Below are 21,382 nucleotides of genomic sequence, written 5' to 3'. Positions count from 1 at the left end.
TTTGTTAAGAAAGGAGGAAATAATTTAATAATCTCCTTGGTTCTACCTTGGAATAACATAAGATAACTCTGTACTTATTTGGTTGATTTAGGCAGAAGTAGCTGATCCGATTACATATAACACATCCTTTTGTTGTTGAAAAAAATCATACACAAAATGACCCGGATTACATTCAGCATGTAAGAGCTCTCTTAATTCCACGTCCGATAGACATAAGAGATCTTCTTTTGTCATCGTTATCAATCTATTCCTACTTGTAATGAAACATGTCCGATCACCATGCAGTTGCCAGTTATGATTTTTATTTGCGAGTCTTCCTGCTTGAAGATTTTCTATGTGTTCCTCAAATTTTATTGTGTGCCAAGAACTGGATAACCTTTATTTATTGTGTGTCAAAATCTGACATATGTGCATGACTTCATCTTTTAGATTGTCATACGGATGTTCTTTGGACTACGATATTGACATGAAGACATTGATCGTAATGCCAAATTTTATGTAGTAATGCCAAATATTATGACATGGATTATATATATGATGTATATATATGTAGTAATGCCAAATATTATGACATGGATTATGGATGTTATATATATGATTTATGGATTATGGATGTGTTATATGCTGTATGGATTAAGGATGTTATATATATGCTGTATGGATTATGGATGTTATATATATGCTGTATGGATTATGTTATATATATACATATGCTGTATGGATTATGTTATATATATATATATATGCTGTATGGATTATGTTATATATATATATATATATATATATATATATATATATATGTTGTATGAATTATGTCTATTTATGCTCATGACAGCAAACAAAATGTCATATTTTGCTGTCATGTATAGTCTAGGAAGACGGCAAAAAATAAACTATATTTTGTTGTCATGTATAGGTTAGCAAGACGGCAAAAAAAGCCATATTTTGCTGTCATGTACGGGGTGAGGAAGATGGCAAAAAAGGCTAGTCCGTTAGCTAGGCCGTTCCGTCTTGTGATCATTTTTTTGCCGTCTACCAAAGTAGCAGACGGCAACATAATTCCACTGACGGCAAACATTTTGCCGTCTGCTGTCCCGACCGCTGACGGCAAAGACGCCCTTTGCGGGCACATGGTCTGACGACATTATTTGCCGCCATGGGCTGACGGCAAAATTTTTGCCGACTGTAATTCGCTCTTTGTCGTCTGTAGCGTCCTGACAGCAAAATGCTCGATTTCTGTAGTGTACTAGGGTTTAGTAGTGTTCTGTACTAGATATGGACACAGTAGCTTGTTTCTTTGCATACCAAGAACAAGGTTAGGCCCATAGAAAATTGCAAACCCACCTATATGGATCTTCTGTCATCTAGGCAACCAGCCCAATCTGCATCTGAGAAAGCACTAGCAAGTGTGGAGGATGACTTGTTGAACGTGAGACCCATGGTCATTGTATTTTTGATATACCTTAGGATTCGTTTTGCTGCTGTCCAGTGAGTTGTGGTAGGTGCATGAATAAATTGGTATACTTTATTTATTGCAATAGAAATATCAGGTCCGGTAAGAGTCTAATACTGCAAACCACCAACCAAGCTTGTCGAGCGTCTTCCTTGGGATTGTGTGAACACGGTCCTTGAAGCATGTCTCCACCAGCGCATTGTACATACATAGACTGAAACAAAAAAAGCTAAATCATAAGCATTGTGCATTTGTAGATGTTAAAATGTGAAAACGAGCAAATGGTTGGTTAATTTTTTTGAAAGGGAATAAGCATTATTAGGTTGTGGTAGGGGTGACCGATTTATAAATGACTAATCTGTCCACCCGACTATATACAGTGTATTTATGTCACAAGGATGAAGAGTTATTCTAGTAGGTAATACTATTTTCAAACAAACACGACAACATTATGTCACAACAAATGTTAATTACATTACATGTGGCAAGATACACAATCACATAGATGTTCTATAACAAAATTAATAAACTTTATCAACTCCAGCATAAACCGATGGAACAATTCAGAGAGTAATAACAGAAATAGCAATTTAGTGAACTTCTGCAAGAACTAACAAAACTAATCCATATAACATAAGTTTCTGCACTTTTGGTACGAGAATCTACACCAAAGAATAAGACCATTGCATCTGAATGGCTTAAAAAACAAAAATACACAATAAACAGACTATATTTTAACTTACAGGGTAATCAGCAAGTTATTTAATGCAAGGATTCACGCTTCAACGAGAATAGGCACGAACCCAACTCAGCTAGGTGAGATAATCCGACCTCAATAGCCACTCAAACCCAAGTAGAACATGGCAGATAACGAACTACAATGCATTGAAATTAATATCAGGTCTTAGCTATCTAAGGAAAATAACAAGCAGCTCAAATTTAAATGTATCTCGCGTGATTTGGAACTTGAAGGGGCTGCAAAGTAACAAAAACCATGTGGATACCTGAAACTATCTCTTTTGAAAAGAAGACACTTTCATCAAGTTTAGCACATGTTTCACCAGACACTGCCAAATTCTCCTCATGCTCCTGGTGTACTAACAGAAGCTTCATTCATTGTAGGCACAAGCCCAACAATAGGAACAACAAGAATCAGGTCTCCACCATCTGCAGAAATCAGGCCAAGAAAATGTGATCTCAGTCAACACGGAACCAACTGTGTCTGAAGAAATGCAGAAGTCAAGTAAGCCTACTACAAAACAGAATGTGTGGAATGCCAAATGTGCTATGCAGAAGCAATATTCACCTATCCATGAATATACTCGTACCACTGCAAAAGCAAGCAATCAACAGTGAGCTGCAAGCGCACCTCCAATGGTTTGCTTGTACAGGCGCTGGTTGCTGTAATTGGAGAATACGATGACATCCCCTTGCACGGCGAACGCGCCACCGCCGTACTCCTGCGCCAGCGACCATACGACGAACTCCTGCGCGTCACATCCAAACCTCTGTCGTCTACGCCGACCCCTTCCTTCATGAGAACCGCATGTTTGGGGAAGAGGGAACTCAAAGCATCAGCGTCACGCGTTGTGAACAACGAGAGGAAGCCAGAGGGAGTGAGTGACGGGTTGAACATTAGGGGTAGACCTACGGACCTGTTTTCCTAGGTGAACTTAAGGTCCCATATAGACGTGAGTGTCCTACAAGTCACTGATGTAGTCTCGACCTCACTCGGTAACAGTGTCCTCACTCGGTTACATGAAGTCACTCATTTCACCTTGTGACAGTCGGACACCCCCGACACTCGGTCAACAGCAAGGTGAGGACAATGAAGAGGCTGCAACGGCTAAGGACTTAAACTACCACATGAAATGCAGTGACCAGTTACGCCAAAGTTAAAGTTGTAGTTTCTAGTAACTTACGTAGTTATTAACATTAATTGCCCTTGTAATGAAGCTCGGCCGGTCGTGGTGCCCCCTATATAAGCCACCCCGGGCTCCTACTCAAGGGTTAAGCATTCTATACTATTACACTAGTAGAAAAACTACTTTACGTGAGATACTTTAGTTTCGACTTGTAAACTAACCGACACTAGTGTGACCATTAGTGTCGGTTCCAACGTCTAGGGGGGACGGGCATCATTAGTCCCGGTTCGTGTCGAACCTCTAGTACCGGTTCGTGACACGAACCAGGACTAAAGGGGTGGTGGCAGGCTAGTGTCAGGCTGGGGGCCCACTAGCACCTTTAGTCGCGGTTCGTGGCACGAACCTACTAGAAGCTCACATTAAGTACCGGTTTGTGTCATGAATCGGGACTAAAGGTCACTACAAGAAATATGTTCGTTTATGACAAAAATATAATGACCATGGTTTATTGGTCATAGATAAATGACCAAATTTTACGAAATGGTCAAGGGATGTCCAAGGGGGTCTAAACCCCCACCATTGTGACAATTTCTATCAAAAAAGTCATTACCTCATCGCGCTAATTGGTCATAAAATGTATAGCACTATCCATGGCCTTATTTTGGGTCCACCTTGACCAAATAAATATGGTCATATGTCCAAGTAAGGGTGGCTGGACACACACCTCGACATGTTTCTCTCTGTGTCATGTATACATGTAGTAATTTTGTCTATGTGTGAGCCCTGCATGTAAAAGCAACCTACACGTGCACGACCAACGAGGGGCCTCGCTACCTGACAAGTCTCAAATTTGACGCGCGGGACTAACATACCTAACGATATTGGTCCCTTGATGAATATGAATTTTTAACGTTGTTTCATTTGAAAAGAAATCAAAACCTTATGCAATGTAAGGAGACCATTAGGCCCATATAGTGGATTATTTATACTAGTGTTGTCATGAAACCCTGTACCTATGGAGCTCGCCGCCGCTCTTGTTAATGTATTGTTTAGATGTCATATTTCTACTACTCTCTCATCATCTCAAAATAATTTGAAATAAACCACGATTTGTATTTTGGAACGGATGGAGTATATGATTTAGGCATGGCATCATGGCATCTTTGTAATGATTTTTGCATGTTATAAAAAATATTATAGTATGCAGGTTTAATTTTCTATCTTGTGCAATTGTTGCTTAACTAGAATTTCTCAAACTAGATAAGAATTAATATTACTATAATTCTTGTTAGTTTGCTACGTAATAGAAAAATAGATTACCTTTTTTGTAAAAAAATTAGAATACTTGTTTCTTATACGTTAATGGTATTAGCAGTTTTTATCGAATCCAGAGACCACAATGGTGTGTTAACACTAAATGCCTATCAATTTTCGAACTCATGCCAACTCATTCCTTAGGCTCGCACCATATATCCACTAATGCTCGCGTTAAATTTCCCTGTTTCCGCAAATCGATTACCCGTGCCTTCTCAGCCCAAAACGGAGCAGCCCATGTGATATAAAATGTATGAAACCCTAACTCCTCCCGAACCCACTCCAGCGCCGCCACCCCCTCCCCTTACCCCAGGTCTGGGATTCTCCCCACCACCCGTCCTCTCCTCCTAGTCGAGCCTTGACCTGTCCAGATCCATCCAATACACACACAGATCCGGCCTAACCATCCCGCAACTGCGGTGAAAGGCCACCAGGACGACGGTGGGAACCACCAACCATCTCGAGACCCCGACGACGGGTAGCAAGAACCACTATTGCACCAGCCGTGCGCGTCACAACTGAGGGTGAGGCTTGATGGATCACCGCCTCGCTGACGTGGTCGCTGCCGCCTCTGCTGGAACAGCGCACGATGTGCTTGTCCCTGGATCAGCGGGGGCTGGGTGAGCTGCGTCGCTTGACTAGGTCAACTCAAATGGTCCCGGCGTCGGCAGCGAAAAGGCGTGGGACGATCGACCCATGCCGCAGGCGGCGGTGCTTGTAGCGGCCAATGGGATGTGTGCAAAGATACGTCTCAAACGTATCTATAATTTTTGATGGTTTCACGCTGTTATCTTGTCCTATTTGGTTCTTTTATGTACCTTTTATATCTTTTTTTGGGACTAACTTATTAATTCAGTGCCAAGTGACAGTTCCTTTTTTCCGTGTTTTTGAATCTTTTCAGATCTGATTTTGGAACGGAGTCCAAACGGAAGAAAAACCCCGAAATGATTTTTTCCCGAACGGAAGAAGATCAGGAGGCCTTTGGGCCAAGCCAGGTGGGCTCCAGGGAGGCGGCGGTGGGCAGGCTTGTGGCCTCCCTGGCCGCCCCCTGACCTAGATCTTTGCCCTATAAATTCCCAAATATTCCGCAAAAAACCAGGGGAGCCTCGAAAATACTTTTCCGCCGCCGCAAGCTTCCGTTTTCGCGAGATTTCATCTGGAGACCCTTCATGGCACCCTGCCGGAGGGGACTTCGGAGTTGGAGGGCTTCTTCATCATCATCATCACCCCTCCAATGACTCGTGAGTAGTTCACTTCAGACCTACGGGTCCGTAATTAGTAGCTAGATGGCTTCTTCTCTCTCTTGGATCTTCAATACAAGGTTCTCCATGATCTTCATGGAGATCTATCCGATGTAATCTTCTTTCGCGGTGTGTTTGTCGAGATCTGATGAATTATGGATTTGTGATCAGATTATCTATGATATATATTTGAGTCTTTGCTGATTTCTTATATGCATGATTTGATATCCTTGTAAGTCTCTCCGAGTCTTGGGTTTTGTTTGGCCAACTAGATCTATGATTCTTGCAATGGAATAAGTGCTTGGTTTTGGGTTCTGCCAAGTGGTGACCTTTCCCAGTGACAGTAGGGGCAGCAAGGCACACATCAAGTAGTTTCCATCAAGGGTAAAAAGATGGGGTTTTTATCATTGGTTTGAGATTATCCCTCTACATCATGTCATCTTGCTTAAGGCGTTACTCTGTTCTTATGGACTTAATACACTAGATGCATGCTGGATAGCGGTCGACGTGTGGAGTAATAGTAGTTGATGCAGACAGTATCGGTCTACTTGTTTTGGACGTGATGCCTATAGGAATAATCTTTGCATAGATATCGTCACGACTTTGCGTAGTTCTATCAATAGCTTGACAGTAATTTGTTCACCCACCGTCTACTTGCTTTCATGAGAGAAGCCACTAGTAAACACTACGGCCCCCGGGTCTATTCACATCCATCGTTTACATCTCCGGTTTTACTTTGCTTTGTTACTTTGTTGCGTTCAGTTCTCACTTGGCAAACAATCTATAAGGGATTGACAACCCCTTCATAGCGTTGGGAGCAAGTTTTTGTGTTTGTGCAGGATCTTGAGATACTCCTCCACTGGATTGATACCTTGGTTCTCAAACTGAGGGAAATACTTACCACCACTACGCTACATCACCCTTTTCGCTTCGATGGAACACCAACGCAAGGCACCAAGGCCACGGGGGAAATCCTTTGCACACTTGCCTAGGAAGTCCCTTAAGGCGTAGCCGCAGCAGAAAGATCAAGCCAAGTATTCTCCTGTCGACGTGCCTATTTCTGGCGCCATTGGAAGGTCTTTTGTTGCAGTAGCAGAAGTATTTCTGGCGCCGTTGCCGGGGAGGAGAAATCAAGATCTATCCAAGTAGGTCTCACAAACTCATCTCTTGCATTTACTTTTGTTGCCAGTTGCCTCTCGTTTTCCTCTCCCCCACTTCACATTTGCCATTTTCATTTGCCTTTCTCCTTTGCCATTTTCTTTTGCCTTTGCCGTTTCCTTTTGCCGGTTTTCTCTCTTGCTTTCTGTTCGCTTGTGTGCCATGTGCCTTCATTATGCTTGCATCTTCGCTTGCTGAAAATCTAGTGACATGGATCCTCATCCACTAGCTAATCTCTTTAAGAGACCCACTTATGTGGAACGAATTGCTAGTGAGTTGAGTGCACTTGACTATCTTTATGGAGTTTTGCTTGAGTTGCGTGAATCTGAAAATCGTGATGAAGAAACTTATGAAGTGATTCACGAGGGCTCCTTGGATGAAAAGCATGATTGCAATGGTTTCACTATAAATTCTATTAGTGACGATCATGCTAAGAATATGCAAAACCCTAAGCTTGGGGATGCTAGTTTTGCTATGTCCACTACTTGTTGCAATGATCATGAGTGGGGCGATTATTTTTCTTATGATCTTGAAAATTTGTTCAAACCCCATGATGAATATAATATTTGCAATAATATTGGAAGTGGGTTTGGAGACGTCATGACTTTGGTTGATGATAATCCCACTATTTTTGAAGAGCATCAACTTTGCATGCATGTGGATCATGAAAAGAATATCCTATGGGATAGCTATATTGTTGAATTTGAATATGATCCCACATGTAATTGCTATGAGAGAGGAAAATATTGTAGTAGAAACTTTCATGTTACCAAAATACCTCTCGTTATGTTGAGATTGCTATTGTCTCCTTCTTCTTCCTTGCATATGGCAACTATTGGTTGTCTTGACAATCTGTTTTCCTATAAAATGCCTATGCATAGGAAGTATGTTAGACTTAGATGTGGTTTCCACATGCTTTAGGATGCTCTCGTTGTGCTTTAATTCTTGTCTTTTGTGAGAGCATCATTGAATGCCTAGCTAAGGGCGTTAAACAAAAGCGCTTGTTGGGAGGCAACCCAACGAATCTATCATTTTTCTTTCTGTTTTGTGTTTTCCACACTTTCATAATTTTGTTATGATTGTGTTTTTGTGTTTCTTTTTGCGTTTGTGCCAAGCAAAACCGTTATGATTAGTTTTGGGGATGATCGTTTGGTCATGCTGGAAAAGACAGAAACTTTCTGCTCACGAAAAGAATTTTCATTTTTTTTCTCTAAGAGATTTTGAGTTGATTGTTTCTGCTGCTGATTGCTACGCAAATTCTTCAGACTGTCGTAACTTTTCAGAGTTTCTGAAGTACTAGAGGTATACGAAATATACAGATTGCTACAGACTGGTCTGCTGTTAACAGATTCTGTTTTTGTTGTGTTGGTTGCTTATTTTGATGAAACTATGGATAGTATCGGGGGGTATTAGCCATGGAAGATTGAAAGTACAGTAAACCAACATCAGCACAAGTAGAATTTAAGTTTGCTACAGTAACTAAGGAAGTGGTGGTTTGCTTTCTTGTACTAATGTTATCACGAGTTTCTGTTTAAGTTTCGTGTTGTGAAGTTTTCAAGTTTTGGGTGAAGTTCTTATGGACAAAAAGATAAAGAGTGGCAAGAGATCAAGCTTGGGGATGCCCAAGGAACCCGAAGAGATTCAAGGATGCCATAAAAGCCTAAGCTTGGGGATGCGCCGGGAAGGCATCCCCTCTCTTGTCTTCACTCCATCGGTAACGTTACTTGGGGCTATATTTTTATTCACCACATGTTATGTGTTTTTGCTTGGAGCGTCTTGTATCGTAGGAGTCTTTTATTTTTGTTGTGTCACAATCATCCTTGCTTCACACCTAGAGAGAGACATGCACACACCGTGATTTTGTTGAGCTTCACTTATATCTTTTGGTAGACAATTCAGCTCACATGTGCTTCACTTATATCTTTTGAGCTAGATAGTTTTGCTCTATGTGCTTCACTTATATCTTTTAGAGCACAGCGGTGCGTGGCTTGGTAGTTGATCTATGCTTTGAAAGTAGTCTCAAAAGGGGTAGTTATCCAAAGGGATATGAAAACTTCCACCTTCATGTGCATTGAATAGTTAGAGAAGTTTGATTCATCTCAATTAGTATTCAATTGTGGTTATGGTAATATTAAAGTCATGCTAGTAAGGTGTTGCGGATCTAGAAATACTTGTGTTGAATTTAGTGATTCCCGTAGCATGCACGTATGGTGAACCGCTATGTGATGAAATCTGAGCATGATTAGTCTATTGATTGTCATCCTTTGCGTGGCGGTCGGGATCGCACGATGGTTTATACCTATCAACCCTTCCCCTAGGAGTATGCGTTGAATGCTTTGTTTCGATTACTAATAAAACTTTTGCAACAAGTATATGAGTTCTTCATGACTAATGTTGAGTCCATGGTTTAGATGCACTTTCACCTTCCACCATCACTATCTTCTTAGTGCCGTGCAACTTTCGCCGGTACACAAAACCCACCATTAGCCTCCCTCAAAACACCCACCATACCTACCTAATATGGCTTTTTCAAAGTCATTCCGAGATATATTGCCATGCAACTACCACCATGACATGTGCCACCACATCTACATTGCCATTGCATGATTGTAAGATAGCTAGCATGATGTTTCCCTTGATGTCTATGCCATGATAGATCATTGCCATGGTACACTATCGAAGGCATTCCATATAGAGTCATCGTTACTCTAAGTTTTGAGTTGAAAGTGTGATGATCATCATTAATGGAGCATTGTCCCATGTTAGGAAATAAAAGAGGCCAAAGAAGCCCACCAGAAAAAAGAGGCCAAAGAGCCCACCAAAATAAAAAATAATGAGAGAAAAAGAGAGAAGGGACAACGCTACCACTTTTTCCACACTTGTGCATATTAAGCACCATGATCTTCATGATTGAGAGTCTCTCGTTTTGTCACCACCATATAGCTACTGGGAAATTTTCATTATATAACTTGGCATGTATATTCCTATGATAGGCTTCCTCAAAATTGCCTTAGGTCTTCGTGAGCAAGCATGTTGGATGCACACCCACTAGTTTTCTTTAAGAGCTTTCACATACTCATAGCTCTAGTGCATCAATTGTACGGCAATCCCTACTCATTCACATTGATATCTATTGATGAGCATCTCCACAGCTCATTGATATGCCTAGTTAATGTGACTATCTTCTCCTTTTTGTCTTGCAACCTCCACTACATTCCACACCATTTATAGTGCTATAACCATGGCTCACGCTCATGTATTGCGTGAGAGTTGAAAAGGTTTGAGAAAGTAAAGGTGTGAAACAATTACTTGGCCAATACCGGGGTTGTGCATGATTTAAATTCATTGTGCAATGATGGTAGAGCATAGTCAGACTATATGCTTTTGTAGGGATAACTTTCTTTTGGCCTTGTTATTTTGAAAGTTCATGATTACTTTGCTAGTTTGCTTGAATTATTATTGTTTCCACATCAATAACAAACTATTGTTTTGAATCTAATGGATCTGAACATTCACGTCACATAAGAGGAATTACAAAGCAAACCTATGCTAGGTAGCATGAAAGCATCAAAAAATCATTCTTATCACTTCCCTACTCGAGGACAAGCAAGAGTTAAGTTTGGGGATGCTTGATACGTCTCAAACGTATCTATAATTTTTGATGGTTTCACGCTGCTATCTTGTCTTCTTTGGTTGTTGTATGTACCTTTTATATGTTTTTTTGGGACTAACTTATTAATTCAGTGCCAAGTGCCAATTCCTGTTTTTTCCGTGTTTTTGACTCTTTTCAGATCTGATTTTGGAATGGAGTCCAAACGGAAGAAAAACCCCGAATGATTTTTTCCCGAACGGAAGAAGATCAGCAGGCCTTTGGGCCAAGCCAGGTGGGCTCGATTGAGCCCACAAGCCCCCACTCCGCCACCAGGGGGAGGCGACGGTGGGCAGGCTTGTGGCCTCCCTGGCTGCCCCCTGACCTAGATATTTGGCCTATATATTCCCAAATATTCCGCAAAAAATCAGGGGAGCCTCAAAAATACTTTTCCGCCGCTGCAAGCTTCCGTTTCCGCGAGATCTCATCTGGAGACCCTTCCCGGCACCCTGCCGGAGGGGACTTTGGAGTTGGAGGGCTTCTTCATCATCATCATCGCCCCTCCAATGACTCATGAGTAGTTCACTTCGGACTTACGGGTCCGTAGTTAGTAGCTAGATGGCTTCTTCTCTCTCTTGGATCTTCAATACAAAGTTCTCCATGATCTTCATGGAGATCTATCTGATGTAATCTTTTTGGCGGTGTGTTTGTCGAGATCCGATGAATTGTGGATTTGTGATCAGATTATCTATGATATATATTTGAGTATGTGCTGATTTCTTATATGCATGATTTGATATCCTTGTAAGTCTCTCCGAGTCTTGGGTTTTGTTTGGCCAACTAGATCTATGATTCTTGCAGTGGGAGAAGTGCTTGGTTTTGGGTTCTGCCATGTCGTGACCTTTCCCAGTGACAGTAGGGGCCGCAAGGCACACATCAAGTAGTTGCCATCAAGGGTAAAATGATGGGGTTTTTATCATTGGTTTGAGATTATCCCTCTACATCATGTCATCTTGCTTAAGGCGTTACTCTGTTCTTATGGACTTAATACACTAGATGGATGCTGGATAGCGGTCAACGTGTGGAGTAATAGTAGTTGATGCAGACAGTATCGGTCTACTTGTTTTGGACGTGATGCCTATAGAAATAATCATTGCATCGATATCGTCATGAGTTTGCGCGGTTCTATCAATTGCTCGACAGTAATTTGTTCACCCACCGTCTACTTGCTTTCATGAGAGAATCCACTAGTAAACACTACGGCCCCCGGGTCTATTCACATCCATCGTTTACATCTCCGCTTTTACTTTGCTTTGTTACTTTGTTGCTTTCAGTTCTCACTTGGCAAACAATCCATAAGGGATTGACAACCCCTTCATAGCGTTGGGAGCAAGTTTTTGTGTTTGTGCAGGATCTTGAGTCACTCCTCCACTGGATTGATACCTTGGTTCTCAAACTGAGGGAAATACTTACCACGTGCTTATTTCTGGCGCCGTTGGAAGTTCTTTTGTTGCAGTAGCATGCATTCATGCGCAAGGCCCCCCAGGAATCCCGTGTAGGCGGCCAAGGTGACCATGCCATTCATAGCCCCATCTGGGCCACTCACTATCGTCGTCGCCTTAGAGTTAAGAATCAGTTAGTCCCTTTCTTTTCGTTCAGAGCACTATCGATCGATGAAGGTGTTTGTGGCTGCTCAAATTAATTTCTGAATGTGCCAAATCTGCTGCTATGTACAGGAACTAAAATCTGCTGCTCTGAAGGTGCCAGCGTCAGTGAGGGAATTTATCAATGGTGGGTTCAATAGACAGTAGTAACTCAAATATGTTGTTATGTTGTGTGCACCCACAGAAGATAGATGTTCATGCCACTTTCTTAATTGTATCACCCATTTTCAGATAGTGTACAAACAAACAAATTCTAGGCATGCATGAGTAGTGCACTGACGCATGTGAGTGTATCTTTACAGAGATGGACAAAGTATTGCGTTGCTTAATTATGCCTAAGCATGCTTGGTAGGGACAAAATCATGGACTATTACAAACAAAGGAAGTAGACTTCCATCACTGAGAACAAGCTTGTTTAGTCGAGTGTTCCATGGGAACCTCAGTGCACCATATGAGCTAGCTAGTGTAGCAGCAGGAACAACTATAACCAACTTCTGTGCACCATATGAGCTAGCTAGTGGCTTACCGACTTCCAAGTAGTAACCAATGGCAATAATGTTAATAAGTGTCAGTCGCAAATAATTTGCAAGCAAACGCAGGAGGCTTTCCCTCGTAGCAATGTAGTTTTATATTCATATAATCTTTACCTAATCAAATTGACAAATCCTTGTATGCTGGAGGACTAGTCTAGACAGGTCAGCAATAGTGCGGAGTTACAAAATTACCTTACCTCATCTGAATAGTGAGCACTTGATCGTTTTGTGGGTGAAATTAAATGGAAGTCAAAATACTTTTGGCCGTGACTTACTATTGCTTAGCCTATATGTATGTCTTATTAGTTAAACTTGAAAATCATTGTTTTCTCCAAATGATGCTATATGATTCATTAATAAATTAGTAGAATCGAATATTTCTTGTTCTGATTAGTCTTGTGTGGAATATATGACCTTCTTCGAAGGGTTGTTTGGCAATGTGTAGCTTAATCTCACCTTTGTGGAAATGTTATATTTTTTCTTCAGATTTAGCCTACACTGTCCAAGTTGTATGCGCCTACTGAAATCCCATCAAGGTAATGCTCTTCCGCCACATGTTGTTATGCAAGAAAAGTATAAACAAGATTCAAGTGAGCGATCTTCATGGAGTTGCTTGTTTGTATAATTTGTTTGTATTCTTCATGTTGCAATTCAGTCAAGTAAAGACTAAAGAAACATGCTACCCTCTTTGTTACTGATGTTTTGCAACCATGTTAATATTTAATGCAAATTGATGAGTCTCTTCCGAGAACATGATTTCAATAGTTCATTTCCGTAACTAGGTTGGTAGCATTTCCCTTTTCAACAATAAAGGTTGAGATCACTACAAGAACCGGTTCTGATTGTTACTCGTTAGATTCAAACTGATGAACTATGTTAAGATTTACATATGAGGTTGTGTTTCTGCCATGCATACTTTGTGTGCATGTGTTCTTTGTGTTGAGGTCAAGTTATAGCTTGCAACGATCAGTTTGGTTTGGTGGCTTATGAGATGTGTTGGGTTGTGCCCCTCATTGTGGTGCTGTTTATTTTACTGTGTTGAACATACACGATTCACATCTCTTGATCTTGGAAGTTACTAATGTGAGCTTTTTTTGGAAAAAGTATTGACCTAAGACAAGAATAATTGTGCAATTTCTGAAATTTCCATGGGAACATGTCTTACTCTTAAGTATTGTGTTTCTATTCATTGATGTGAATTTTTAAGTCTAGTTGCTGAATGTAAAACCTCCATTTGTATTTTGTTTGCTCATATTTTGTATGATTTCTTATGTTTGATTGTTCCAATTACCAGGATGCTTTGAAGCACTCAAAAGAAGCGAAGGGCAGAAGAAACATCGTTTCTCATTGCTGTTATGTCTCATCACTAAAATGTGTGCTTCTCGTCCAATCTTGTAGAACTATGTTGTTGTGTGCTTATGCCCTTGTTGGGTCTTTGTGTTGTGCACTTGCACTTGTTGAACTATTTTGTTGTGCACTCTAGAATTATTTTGATGTGCGATTGTGCACTTGTTGGGTGTAGAGGAGTTGTTGGATGATGTATTGTATTTCATGTGATGTTTTATTGAAATAAATATACATTTTATCTTCATATTGTTTCTGTTGTACGTGTTCTCTAAGGGGTGTAACCTGAGATGTGCATCATCCCAAATGATCCAGACCATTCTAATAAAAAAAAGGTATTAGGCCAGGCCCATGTAGGCTATAATGGTGGACTGGGCTATGAAATTTATGATGATTCCATTTGGTCACTAGCAATGCCACATCACCTTAGCCACATCAGATCCTACATGGGTCGGGCTATTGGGTAATGACCAAACCAAAATTTTGGTCAATAGAGATCTACGGCAGAAATTTCAAAAAGGTCTTCTTTGTTCGTTCTTGACGGCCGACTGTTGACCTTTCTAATTTGGTCATAAGAAGGTCCTAAAACATAAATAATGAGAATTTAGTGATTGAAATAGAGGGTCAACAATGAACAAATTTCTTGTAGTGGGTTTTCTTATATAAACCCTTTGCCCATCCCGCGTTCGAGCTCTCTGTTCTCCCCCTTTCCTCTGCTCTCTGTTCTTCCCCAAAGCTCGAGCTCATCCTTCATTTTGCCCAAAATTTGTCAAGATTTGAAGGCACCCCATCCATCCAAGTGATCACAAAGGTTAGCAACTTTGTCATTTTATCTCTCATTGCTAGATTAGCTCTTGCAATGCTCTATAAGTATAATGATTTGTGGGTTTTACTTTGGGAGTAATTATATGTGGTAGTTTATTTGATTTATATACAATATGAGCTCAAATTAACTCTTACTTTGCATATGTAGGTGTGGTTTACTTAGTGCTTTCCCGTCCTCGTCCTAACCACCGTCGATCGCCCACACCCTCCCGTCATCGGCATCACCTTGGTGAGCCTCTTGTTCGTATTATCTTTTTTATAAAAAAAATCATGTTTGTGTGATTTAGATATATAGTTACTTGTATAATTTTCTTACCCATAAATTGTTTCTTATACACAGTGGCATGGTTTTGATATCCGTCCCCATCGGCTCTCGTCTGGTTTATGATTCACATGTGGTATATTCTCTTCTATAACTATTTGTTGCATTTCATGTTTATGACAAATTATGCCCATCAAGTTGACATCGATATTTTTATCTAGGAGGTATGTGAACCGGAAATTCCAACCGACCCTATTGTCAAGAGGTTAAATTTATTTGAAAAAGAAAACGAGTATTTGAAAGAAAAATTGAAAAGAATTGAAGAAGAGAATATGAAACTAGAGTTCTATGTTGGCTATGTCGTCGATGACCACAAGATCAAGATGGAGAAAATGCGCTTGAAAATTAGAAAGATTAGAAAATATGCCATTGATAGTGAAGCTTGGTATCATTATGCTATTGGATCAATTGTTACCTTAGTTGCGATCTTGATCGCATTTGTTATTGCATTTGAATGCTTTAGCTAGAGAGTTTGTATGTTGTTTTTGTTGGAAATATGCCCTAGAGGCAATGATAAAATAGTTATTATTATATTGCCTGTTTCAAGATAATCGTTTATTATCCATGCTATAATTGTATTGAATGAAAGCATAGATACATGTGTGGATATATAGACAAAACAATGTCCCTAGCAAGCCTATAGTTGGGTAGCCAGTTGATCAAGGATGGTTAAGATTTTATGACCATACGCAAGCATTGTTACATGATAACTGGATCGCATCCTTAGGAGAATCATGTGATGGACTAGAGCCAAACTATGAACGTAGCATGTGATCGTGTCATTTTGTTGCTATTGTTTTCTGCGTGTCAAGTATTCATTCCTATGACCATGAGATCATGAAACTCACTGACACCGAAGGAATACCTTGTTTGTATCAAACGTCACAACGTTACTGGGTCACTATAAAGGTGCTCCATAGGTATCTCCGAAGGTGTCCGTTGAGTTAGCATGGATCAAGACTAGGATTTGTCACTCCGTGTGACAGACAGGTATCTCGGGGCCCACTCGGTAATACAACATCACATACAAGCCATGCAAGCAATGTGACTCAAGTCTAAGTCATGGCCGGATCTTGTATTACGGAACAAGTAAAGAGACTTGCCGGTAATGAGATTGAAATTGGTATAGGGATACCGACGATCAAATCTCGGGCAAGTAACATACCGAAGGACAAAGGGAATGTTATACGGGATTATATGACTCCTTGGCACAAAGGTTCAACCGATAAGATCTTCGTAGAATATGTAGGATCCAATATGGACATCCAGGTCCCGCTATTGGATATTGACCGAGGAGTGTCTCGGGTCATGTCTACATAGTTCTCGAATTTGCAGGGTCTACACACTTAAGGTTCGATGATGTTTTAGTATAGTTGAGTTATATGTGTTGGTGACCGAAGGTTGTTCGGAGTCCCGAATGAGATCATAGACGTCACGAGGGATTCCGGAATGGTCTGGATGCAAAGATTGATATATAGGATGGTTTTATTTGGTTACGGGAAAGTTTTTGGGCATTACCGGCACTGTACCGGAAGTGACAAATGGGTTCCAGGTATTCAACGGGAGGGGCCCGCCCACCCGGGAGTGAGTCCAGTGACCCTAGGGTAGCACAACATCCCTTAGTGGACTGGTGAAGCTAGCCCAAGAGGGCCATGGCTCCACAAGTGGAAAAAACGAAAGGAAAAGAAAAAACAAGGAAAGAGGGAGGTGGGAAGGAAGGAGTGGACCCCTTCCCCTAAACCGAATTGGGGTGGGAGTCCACCTCCTCCCAATCGTCCGACGCCCTTGGGGCTCCCTTGAGCCCTAAGGCTAGCCCCACTCCTCCTCCTATATATACTGGTGGTTTTAGGTCTTTTGAAACACAACTTTGCCACGTGCAACTCAAACCTATACCACATAGTTCTTCCTCTAGATCGGATTTCTGCGGAGCTCGGGCAGAGCCCTGCAGGAGTAGATCATCACCACCACCGGAGCGTCGTCACGCTGCCAGAGAACTCATCTACTTCTCCGTCTCTCTTGCTGGATCAAGAATGCCGAGATCGTCATCGAGCTGTACGTGTGCTGAACACGGAGGTGCCGTCCGTCCGGCGCTAGATCGGAACGAATTGTGGGCCGGATCATGGGACGACGGTGATTTGAATCACGAAGCTGTACCACTACATTAACCGTGTTTCTTAAACGCTTCCCGCTTAGCGATATACAAATGTATGTGGATCTAATTTCCTCTCGTAGATGAACATCACCATGATAGGTCTTCGTGTGCGTAGGACATTTTTTGTTTCCCATGCAACGTTCCCCAACAGTGGTATTAGAGCTAGGTTCATGCGTATATGTTATCTCGAGTAGAACACAAAAGGTTCTGTGGGCATTGATTTTTGATTTTCTGCCCTCTTTAGTCTTTTCTCGATTCAGCGGTATTGTTGGATTGAAGCGGCCCGGACTGACATTACTCGTACGCTTACGAGAGACTGGTTTCATCGACTGACATGCAACTTGTTGCATAAAGATGACTGGCGGGTGTCGGTTTCTTCACCTTTAGTTGAATTGGTTTTGACCGAGGCGGTCCTTGAAGAGAAGTTAAATAGCAATTTGCACATCTCCGTTGTGGTTTTTGTGTAAGTAAGATGCGATAATACTAGATACCCATAGCAACCACGTAAAACATGCAACAACAAATTAGAGAACGTCTAACTTGTTTTTACAGGGTATGCTTGTGATGTGATATGGCCAAAGACATGATGTGATATGTTGGATGTATGAGATGATCATGTTGTAATAGTTAATATCGATTTGCACGTCGACGCTACGACAATCGGCGGGAGCCATAGGGTTGTCTTTAAACTAATGTTTGTGTTTGCAGATGCGTTTACTATATCGCTAGGTTGTAGCTTTAGTAGTAATAGCATAAATAGCACGACAACCTCGATGGCGACACGATGATGGAGATCATGGTGTGGCACCGGTGATAAGAAGATCATGCCGGTGCTTTGGTGATGGAGATCAAGAAGCACAAGATCATGGCCATATCATGTCACTTATGAATTGCATGTGATGTTAATCCTTTTATGCACCTTATTTTGCTTAGAACGACAGTAGCATTATAAGGTGATCCCTCACTAAAATTTCAAGATGAAATTGTGTTCTCCCCGACTGTGCACCGTTGCGAAAGTTCGTCGTTTCAAGACACCACGTGATGATCAGGTGTGATAGACTCAACGTTCACATACAACGGGTGCGAAACAGTTGGACACGTGGAACACTCGGGTTAAACTTGATGAGCCTAGCATGTGCAGACATGGCCTCAGATCACAAGAGACCAAAAGGTCGACCAAAAGGCCTAGCATGTGCAGACATCACGTGATGATCGGACTTGAGTTAGTGAATTTGGGTCATGCACCACTCAAATGACTAGATGGATATACTTTTTGAGTGGGAGTTTATGAAATAATTTGATTAGTTAAACTCTAATTATCTTGAACATAATCTAAATCCACTTTGCAATATTTCATGTTGTAGATCAATGGCTCACGCAGTAGCAACCCTGAATTTCAATACGTTCCTAGAGAAAGCTAAGTTGAAAGATGATCGAAGCAACTTTGTAGACTGGGCACGTAATCTTGGTCTCATCCTACAAGCTGGAAAAAAGAATTATGTGCTTGATGCTGCGCTAGGAGATGAACCACCCGGTGCGTCTGACCAAGATGTTTTCAACGCTTGGCAATCACGTAAGGAGGACTACTTAGTAGTTCAATGTGCAGTCTTGTATGGCTTGGAACCGGGACTTCAACGTCGCTTTGAGCGTCATGGAGCATATGATATGTTCCAGGAGTTGAAGTTTATCTTTCAGAAGAACGCCCGGATCGAGAGGTATGAGACCTCCGATAAATTATATGCTTGCAAGATGAAGGAGAATTCATTTGTCAGTGAACATGTGCTCAAAATGTCTGGGTACTCAAACCGTCTAGCTGAGCTGGGGATTGAACTCCCGCAAGAGGCTATCACTGACAGAATTCTTCAATCACTGCCACCTAGCTATAAGAGCTTTGTGTTGAACTATAACATGCAAGGGATGAACAAGTCACCCAACGAGTTATTCGCGATGCTGAAAGTCACAGAGTCAGAACTCCCGAAAGAGCATCAAGTGTTGACGGTCAATAAGACCACTGGTTTCAAGAGAAACGGCAAAGGCAAGAAGGGTAACTCCAAGAAGAGCGGCAAGTCTGTTGCCAATCCGACGAAGAAACCCAAGGCTGGGCCTAAGCCGGAAACGGGGTGTTATTATTGCAAGGGGATGGGTCACTAGAAGCGCAACTTCCCCAAGTATTTGGCTGATAAGCAGGCGGCCAAAGAAAAATCAGGTATATTTGATATACATGTTATTGATGTGTACTTGACCAACTCTCGTAGTAGTGCGTGGGTATTTGCTCGAAGCAGGAACTGCGGAATAAACGAAGGCTGGCGAAGGATGAAGTGACGATGCACGTGGGAAATGGTTCCAAGGTTGATGCAATCGCCGTCGGCACAGTCTCACTTCAGTTACCATCAGGATTAGTTATGAACTTAAATAATTGTTATTTAGTGCATGCGTTAAGCATGGACATTATATCTGGATCTTGTTTATTGCGAGACGGTTACTCGTTTAAGTTAGAGAATAATGGTTGTTCTATTTCTATGAGTAATATCTTTTATGTTCATGCACCCAATGTGAGAGGATTGTTGATATTGAATCTTGATTGTGATGATACACATATACATAACATTGAGACCAAAAGAAGTAGAGTTAACAATGATAGCATCACGTTTTTGTGGCACTGCCGCTTAGGTCATATTGGAGTAAAGCACATGAAGAAACTCCATTCCGATGGGCTTTTGGATTCACTTGATTTTGAATCACTTGACACGTGCGAACCATGCCTCATGGGCAAGATGACTAAGACTCCGTTCTCCGGAACAATGGAGCGTGCAAGTGACTTGTTGGAAATCATACATACCGATGTGTGCGGTCCGATGAGTGTGGAGGCACGCGGCGGATATCGTTATTTTGTCACCTTCACTAACATTTTGAGTAGGTATGGATATATCTACTTGATGAAGCACAAGTCTGAAACATTTGAGAAGTTCAAGCAATTTCAGAGTGAAGTTGAAAATCATCGTAACAAGAAGATCAAGTTCCTACGTTCTGATCATGGGGGTGAGTACCTGAGTTTCGAGTTTGGTGCACACTTAAGACAATGTGGAATTGTTTCACACTTGACATCGCTTGGAACACCACAGCATAATGGCGTGTCCGAACGTCGTAATCGTACTTTGTTAGAAATGGTGCGATCTATGATGTCTCTTACCGATTTGCCGTTATCGTTTTGGGGTTATGCATTATAGATAACTGTATTCACTTTAAATAGGGCATCGTCAAAATCCGTTGAGACGACACCATACGAGCTGTGGTATGGCAAGAGGCCAAAATTGTCGTTTCTTAAAGTTTTGGGATGTGATGCTTATGTCAAAAAGCTTCAGCCTGAAAAGCTGGAACCCAAAGCGGAAAAGTGCGTGTTCATAGGTTACCCAAAGGAGACCATTGGGTACACCTTCTATCTCAAATCCAAGGGCAAAGTGTTTGTTGCTAAGAACAGAGCTTTTCTTGAGAAGGAGTTTCTCTTGAAAGAATTGAGTGGGAGGGAGATAGAACTTGATGAGGTTGCCGAACCTCTACTCCCTCTAGATGGTGGCGCAGGGTAGGGGGAAACCTCTATCGAAGCGACGCCGGTTGAGGAGGAAATTGATGATGATGATCATGAAACTTCGGATCAAGTTCCTGTCGGACCTCACAGGTCGACAAGATCACGTACTGCTCCTGTGTGGTACGGTAATCCTGTCTTATCAATCATGTTGTTACACAACAATGAACCTACGAATCATCAAGAAGCAATGGTGGGCCTGGATTCCAACAAATGGCTGGAGGCCATGAAGTCCGAGATAGGATCTATGTATGAAAACAAAGTGTGGACTTTGGAAATATTACATGAAGGCCGCAAGGCTATTCAGAACAAATTGATCTTTAAGAAGAAGACAGACTT

Source organism: Hordeum vulgare, chromosome 6H, assembly GCF_904849725.1.
Source record: "Hordeum vulgare subsp. vulgare chromosome 6H, MorexV3_pseudomolecules_assembly, whole genome shotgun sequence".
NCBI classification, from domain to species: domain Eukaryota; kingdom Viridiplantae; phylum Streptophyta; class Magnoliopsida; order Poales; family Poaceae; genus Hordeum; species Hordeum vulgare.
Note: the sequence above shows the minus strand (reverse complement) of the source record.